The following is an 8,303-nucleotide window of genomic DNA, read 5'->3' as shown; positions in this document are numbered from 1 at the left end:
GACATATGCATCCATCTGCAAAGAAAAGTCTCCAGTACTGGGTGCCTGTACCCTTTGTCAGTACGGCAGGTCCATGTACGCTGTACAAATGGCTGAGTAACATCATGGTGAGTGGTTCCTTCCTCTTCCTGCCTTCTTTTCTAGTGTCAAGATGCAGCTCACTGACTAATAAGCAAATAAAATCGGCCGGTGGTTTTCATCAGCTCAGCTCAGAGCTAGCTGGACCAACCCACGCACGGCCATGGGTAAGCTGTTAGACAACCAAGAAACCCCGCCAACTGAGGCTAGCAGCACCCACCCGAGGTAAGATCTGTGATCTGCACTGGCACTCTGAGTACGGCCCTGATAACCAATGAACTTTGAGGAATTGGCTGCAAAGCAGACAGCGCTTTCCATCCAGCTGGTGTCTGGCCCGCAGGCTCTGTGGGACACTCAGAGTGCCCTGATCTCTGTCACTGCTCTTTAGTGGACTGACAGAGGTGTAGAGAGGTAAACGTTGGAGGAGCTCTTTCTCTGCGAAATGCTTATTAGAAGAGCAGCTGATGGTTATATCCATTTTGCTTCTTGGTGACCGCAGGGCCCCGTCTGTCTGCTCCTGTCTCTGGGGAAGCTAACATAAATGTTTATTGATAACATAGTCATCAAGAAAATAAAGTTGCTGATTCATTGCCTTACCCAGAAACCCTTTGTTTCTCTCTCTGCTTCCTTCCTCTTTATAAAGGCACACTCTGAGAAAGAGCACATTTGGGGGGCCCCACTTGATGTGTTGCTGGCTATCTATTTCTTTCTCCATCACCTATATACAAATCAGGACTCCTAGAAGGTCAGGAAAGCAACTCCCTCTTTTCTCCAGAGGACCACCCCTCTGGGGTCTCAGAGGAACAATGGAAGTGCCGTGGTTTCTCAAGCTAGAAGCGAGTGGCACCGCAGTGACTGTGACTCTGTTCGTGGCTCTCTTGGCCCTCCTGATATGGTAAGTACAGCCAACCTCAGGGACTGTGACATGGCCAGAAATGTCAGCCTGGGAGCCTGTGGTGCCAGGTGGGGTACGCGGGCATGTGTTTTTCTCCTTGTCTAATCTACAGGGAGTTGAGTACGAACACAGCTTCAGAATTAAAAGCAAACAGCCAGGTTAATCTTTTGCTAAAATGCATGAGATTCAAGTGTCAGGAAATGCTGGTGATTCAGTGACTGGGAACGCTACACATAATTAAGTCCGAAAGAGATGGAAAAAGAAGCAAATTGGAAAGGCATTAGGTATGGCTAGAACAGTTCCCTCAAACCCTGTTAAGTATTCGTCTCCTGTTTTCCTAAAGCCCTTCTTCATGCTGCGCTGATACCAGATTCCGCCTCGTGGCCAACATCATGTTTAGGACATGGAAGCTCTTCGGCAAACTTTGCAGCAAGCTGGTGACAGGGATGTGTGCAGGCTGACAGACAAAAAAAAAAAAAAAAAAAAAAAAAAAAGTCAGAAGAAATGTCCTAATTGTCTAATATGTGGGAGAAGGGAATGGGTGCCAAACGTGGTGCAAGGTGCAGTGCTCGTGAAGCTGGGGACAATTGCTCCGCTGTGGGCTTGTTAAGTCAACAGAGTTTTGGTTATTTTAAAGCTGGCCCCAGTGATGACTGTGAAAGAAAAGACCTCACAATGAGCTGCATTCGTGTCTGCCCAGCCCATCAGTTACATTTCTTAGAGTTACCCACGTATTCCCAAACATGTGGATTTAGGTGTCTCTGGGTTTTAAGGGGAAAGTGGGGAAAAAAAAATAGAGGTAGAAGTGAGTTTCAATTTATGTTTCTAGTGGTAATAAAGCCTCCTGTAGATTAATAACTGGGAAGGCACTTTGAAAAACATCAAGCATTATGCAAATGTGAGGTATTATTCTTTTGGAATTTGCATAGCTGAAAGTGGGATGCACCTTTGATGTTCTCTGATGATGAAATGACTTCTTGGAAATTGGCTCAGGAACCCGGTCTCAGTCCCAGCGCTCTTCTGCTTTTTAACTGGTTTAATTATTATTATTTTGAGCTTCTCTGTCTCAGCATAGCATACCTGGCACTGAGACCAGCTGCACGTGAACACAAGAGCAAATGGTAGCCCCTTGCCCCGAACCCTAATAATCCACCTCAGTGTGTTTTTATGCTCTGTGGAATCCAAAACAAAGTATGTGGCACACAGTAGGTGCAGCACAGATGCCTACCACTGTAATTGACCCCTCACCCATGTAACCCAGTGTGTGGTGGGGAAGACGGCTCAGAGGAAGAGCCCGTGGATAGTGTATGCGATGTCCTGGGTTTAAACCCGACACTGCAGAAGAAAAGTCTTTAGTGGCTTGTTCTCTGTATTCTCGTTTCTTATTAATGTTCCGATTATGGGCTGGGGCTATAGTTCAGTGGTAGAGTGCTTGCCTAGGTGCACAAAGGCCTGGGGTGGATCCCCAGTACCCATACATTGTGGGTATGGTGACATAATCTGTATACAATGCTAGAACTTGGGAAGTAGAGGCAGGAGGAATAAGAAGTTCAAGGTCATCCTTAGCCAACCTACACTATAGAAGATTTTGTCTTGAAAAAAAAAAAAAAAAAAAAAAGAAATTCTTATTAATATTACTTTCTCTTCATCGGCTGCGTTCTATGGCGCTCAAAGCCTTACCCGCCTGAGTCTTCCAGGTGGCCCCGCAGCAGTACCTCCCTTGGACACATTTCTACATTCCCTCTCTATGTCCTTTCATTTCCATCCTCTTTAACTCTCAGCTCTTTGCCTAATATATAGCATGGCCCCAATAATCATTCGGTGAGCAAATGAGTGGGCCGCACGCGTTGCCATTGCTCTGATCATGGAAAGGGCCTGCGTCCTCCCTGATAAGCTGCATAGCTGGGTGTTCCCAATCAGCTTTCTGCAGAGACTCACGGACACGCCATCCGGCAAGGCAGCTGTGCGTGTGTAATCTACTCCCGGGGCCCTATTAATAACCCAGTTCAAAGACACGGAGTGACGAGAGAGGCACGGAGCACAGGTGGTGAATAGGAAGTAAGAGCTGGCTTCTATTTGTTATCACAGAAATATTTATCAACTTGTTAATGTGTGCCAGCGTGGTGGGAGGCCCGAGTTTAAGGTCAGAGAACAGGAGATGTGGATCAAATGAGCCAGGGATGGGGAGACATGGCTGTCACGGGGGGGGGGGGGGGGGGGGTGGGGATGGAGCTCAGTGTCTACAAAGGTAAAAATTGCTGGGGAGGAGGCAGCAGAGAGCATGGCTATGGCTGTGGCCCTGGTACTCTTGTATGTTTGCCTCCATCCAGCTTAATGACAACCATGCTTGGAATGCTTATGTTCCTACTCCAGGCGAGACTCTAGGCAGCCATTAGGAGCAGCCCCAGCTTTGCTTGGGCAAGGCCTCCCATCCCCCTGGCTACATCTCCTATGAATATATATATATATATATATGTGTGTGTGTGTGTGTGTGTGTGTGTGTGTGTGTGTGTGTGCGTGTGTGTGTGTGTGTGTGTGTGTTTGTATGTAGGAGGGGCTATGTCTCTAGTGAAAGGGGCCTTTGAGAGACCCTCACAGTTATCTTGTACCCAGGAGAGTCTGTAGAGAATGGTATGTTCTAGTGGGCTGTCTACCGCAGGTGTCCAGTTTTTGGTCCTGGCACATAACGTCATCTGTAAAGCTCATAATTGAGAACTACGCAATCCTGTTACAAAAAGGAAAACCGCACACGAAAACATCAATTTCTTAAGTACGTTTAATGTTTTGTGTTGGGCTGGATTCATAGACATCCTTGGCCATATGTGACCTGTGGCATAAGAGCTGGGCATACCTAGCTGACCTCCTTTAGAAGCCCGGGGTGACGGCGATGGCTAGCCTAACTGCTGAGCAGATAAAGGCACCAGGGCCCTGAGGTTGTGTCTTGTCCTCTCAAGCCTGTGAGTCCATCAAGGCCTTGTTGTACCGGCTATCCTTTCTCACTGAGAATCCGGAAGCCTTGAGCTCATGGCACAGAGGGGGAGGCACGGCAAATGTTTGGCTGAGTGAAGTCAATTTTACAAGCCCATATTTATCAGCTCCAGATGCCCTGTTTGGCCCCTGCCACTTCAGCCACTCCATCTCCCAGGCTCTCCTGACACCCCATGCACTGGTTACACTCAACTGTGCAGCGCTGTGTAGGTCTCACGCTCGCTGCACACGGGCCGGCTCTCTGTTTAGAATACTGCTCTCTCTGCTCTTACTTTTAACACGAAACTCAAGGGTGTGTTCTTGGTGGAGTGTCTCCTTTTTCCTCCAAAGGCACTGAGAAGACCTGCTCTATATCCCACCTCTTTTACTCGCCATGCCTGGCACATCGATGTCTAAGAAATGCTGGCAGAGGGCCCTGAGTCTCTGCCAAGTCTTCCCTCCCTTGGCCTTCTGTTAGACTTCGTGGTTGTGAAATCTGAACCTTTTGCCGTGAGCCTACCTTGCTTCCTGAAGACCTCATGTGTGCGGTGTGAGGCAGCTTGGTGCCTGCCTTTATACTTATTTCAGCTTGCCTTGTTTGTTTGTTTGTTTGTTTGTTTGTTTTACCACCCCACTCACCTTATAGAGCAGAGACCATGGGTTTAATAATGAGCAAATGATTTTTAAGTATATGCTGGACTTGCAGGAAAGACAGATTAAATCTTTTTCATTTAAGAGAGACTGCTATAAACTAGGTGTGATTTTTTTTGATCATTTCCCCCAAACTGAATTAGTGTCAATTTTTTTTTCAATGATGTCCATTTGAACTGTTGAGTGTATTGATTTGGGGGCATCTGGGGGTTGGGGCTGCTTCACTGTGGCTGGGGATAGAATTGGGAACGTTGATTCTGTTAGTGGCAAGGATATGAAGCTATGCCTTGGTGATTAGCACACTGTATAAGTGTGTGTGTGTGTGTGTGTGTGTTTGCACATTGGGTACCTTCTTACATTGCTCTCTACCTTATTTATTGAGACGGGTCTTTTATTGAGCCTGAAGCACACTGACTGGCTACCACACCTGTTTTCTTACGCTCGACGTTAGGGATCCAAACTCGGGCCTTCACGTTTTCCCTGTAAGTGCTTTCCCCACTCAGCCACTGCCCTACCCCATTGGATTAAAACTCGCTTTTCATTTGGTGATGTAGCTCAGTGGCAGAGGGCTTGTGTGGCACAGACAAAACCCTGGGTTTCCTTCCCAGGAGTGAGATGGCAGGGGTTGTGGGGAAGAACACCATTTTTCTGAATAAAATGGTTTGAAATTCTTACTCTGAGAAGTAAGTTGAGTTGAATATCGCCTAAGGCACCCTTAAGTACTAGTGTGTTTTGGCTTTCAAGCAATGCCTCAGGCCTGGCAGCAAGATTCTTGGGGTAGATAAAGATTTCTTTATCCTGTTAGAAAGAATATGAAGAAATAGCCCAACTATTAATGATAGGCTTCTTTCAGGAGTGGGTTTGAAGAGATTTATTTTCTTCTTTTAGTCTTTCTAAAGCTTTCCTATTTCTTTAAGGAGCATGGATACATAGCAAAAATAAAGAAAAAAAATTTTAAAGAGCAATTTTGCTTTGGGGGAAAAAAAGAGTGGGGGAAGTGTTCCTTTCAACAAGTCCAAGGGGACCCAGGAAGCAGCTGGGTCATGAGGTTTAGAACCTGGGGTGACATAGTTTTGGGGAGAATTGGAAGGGCGGTGTGATCAGCATGAAAGGCAGTGTGAAGACAGAAGGGCAGCCCAAGCCGCACGCGTGCACACGGTGAGGTCGAGGAGTGGAAGGTGGGAAGGTGGAAGGGCTGTTGATGCTGGGCTGGGCTCCGTGCTGTGGCTCCAGGACTCACAGGTATGAAAAGCTCAGCATTTACACAAGAATCTGAGTGGGGTGGTGTGCTGAGAAATGCTTCGAACACTAGTTTAAGTGAAGGTGTGTTTGAGGATTATTAGGCCTTGAGATCATTGTGGAAAGCACCTCCCCCCACCCCCCAATGCTCACAAGTTTCTCAGAGGAGAGCTTGTTTTCTGTAAGAGAGAGGAAGTTCCAACTCTAGAGCCTTATCTGCTGCCAGGACATAGTTAAGATAAACCGCTGGGGTAGAATGTGGGGGCCAGATAAGAAATCTGGAGCACATCAGAGCAAGAGAGTATTGCCATCAGCCCTCCATGTGTGCGGGTCTGTAGTCACGGCTTCAAGTAACCTCAGCTTAAAATATTAAAGCAAAAATAAAACCAATATGGTAGAAACTGCAGAAAGCAAATTTGACTTGGCCATGTGCAGAGCCTACAGTGGATCCACCAGCACAAAGCGGTGCTGTGGTACTTCCTGCTGGTCTCTCCTGCCACATCACAGCTCCTCAGCCTCAGCCAACCAGACTGAGCTTTGCCTGCCTGGTACATCATTTGCATATGATGGCGCTAAGCCTGTGATGCTTGCACCTGTACTGAGCATGTGCAGACTTTGCCTTACCATATTTCCCTAACAATAAAGTACGGTATCTCCTCAGCCCGTCCATCCATCATATTGGCTATTATAACTCATCTACAAGTGATTTAAAGCACACAGGATGATGATGTGTGCAGATTATGTACAAAGCCCGAGTCATTTTTCTGTAAGGAACTAGAGAATCTTGTGCTTTGATGTCTGTTGCAAAGAAGTCTTGAAAATTAGGCCATGTAGATACCAAGTGACACCTGTGTTTTCTGATACAATCAAAGAAAGAAGAAAAAGGTGTCACTATACCAGTATCCATAGACAGAAGGTCAGTTTGGTCACATTCCCCACCCCCCTCTTTTTTTTGTTTTTTTCTTCTAACTAGATCTAAGGTAGGCCCACCCTTCACAGAACATCAAAGGCCCTAGAAAATGCTGCAGGAAAAGAAACCTATTCACCTCCATTACTCCACTACTCCCACGTTTATTTGATGAAGTAATGCTGGGTGTGGCCATGGCGGAAGGGAAAGTCAAGCCTTTCCCCTAGGAAAGATGGCTAGATGGACGCACTGTGGGCTGTATGTAGCAGGGCGAAGTGGGCACACCTGTAATCCCAGCACTTGAGGAGGCAAAGGCAGGTAGATCTCTAGGAGTTCGAGGCCAGCCTGGTCTACAGAGAGCCCAGGATAGCCAAGGCTACACAGAGAAACTCTGTCTCAAAAAACAAACAAACAAACAAACAAAACAAACAAACAAAAAAAACAAACCCAACCAAACCAGACAACAAAAAAGTGAAGTCTGCTACAGAGAGGCTGAAAGATTAAAATGACCCTTTTAGGCCCCGAGGTCCCGTGTTGTTTCCTACAGGACAAGAAAGCTATAGAGTCTCTAGTGGCAAAACTAGGGTCCACCATGAGCTCTGGCTCTAATTTTAACACCAGAGGAGCAGCAAGCAGCACATTTGTGCAGTGAGGTGACAGGAGTGTTGCCCTGGGAGTGCATGAGTGTCCTTGCCATCCGTCAGGGACACTGCCGAAGCCCTTGGGCATGGTGTAGGCAGCAGCAGAGAAGGCTACTGGACCTTCCGGATCCGGAAGACGTCAGTGTCGTTTTGTGTAGATCTATGTGGGCCTGGCTACTCCCCCTGCAAAGTCCGCTAAACCCCGAATGATCCACGAAGAGTGACGGTTCTTTCCTTTGTTCGTGTCCCCTGCTCATCCTCCTAAGTGGCAGCCCTTGGGCCTGACAGAGTGCCCTGGAAGCCTGGAAATACACCGAGAAGCAGTGTGGGGGCCTTCACGGGAGCTTTGTGAATGATGATCATCTCTCTCACCCTTTGCTTTTGTTTGTTTTTTTCCCTTTCTGTTTATGAGTATTTTACACATAGACATTTGTGTACCACCTGCATGCAGTACCTGAGAAAGCCTGAAGAGGGAGTCAGATCCCCAGGGATTGGAGTTACAGAAAGTTGTGATTGGCCGTGTGGGTGCTGGGGGTTAATCCCCAGTTCTTTAGAAGGGTAGCCAGTGCTCTTAACAGCTGATCCATCTCTCCAGATCTGTAGCCTTTGTTTTTGTTGTTGCTGTTTTGTTTTGTTTTGTTTTGTTTTGTTTGTTCCTCACATGCAGCCCTGGCTGGCCTGGAACTTGCTATTGGAGTAGGCTGACCTCAGTCTCTCACAGGTCCTCTGCCTTGGCCTCCTGAGTGCTAGGATTAGCCACATGTACCAGCATGCCTGACCTGTTTTGGGTTTTTGGAGGCAGGGTCTCATATGGCTCAAACTCACATGTAGTCAAAGATGACCTCACACTTCAGTTTCCCTGCCTCCATCTTCTGAGCGCTGGCATGACAACCGTGCTACATCCGGCTTTACACAGTCTTAGGGA

Source organism: Acomys russatus, chromosome 10, assembly GCF_903995435.1.
Source record: "Acomys russatus chromosome 10, mAcoRus1.1, whole genome shotgun sequence".
Lineage (NCBI taxonomy): Eukaryota > Metazoa > Chordata > Mammalia > Rodentia > Muridae > Acomys > Acomys russatus.
This window is presented reverse-complemented; position numbering follows the sequence as displayed.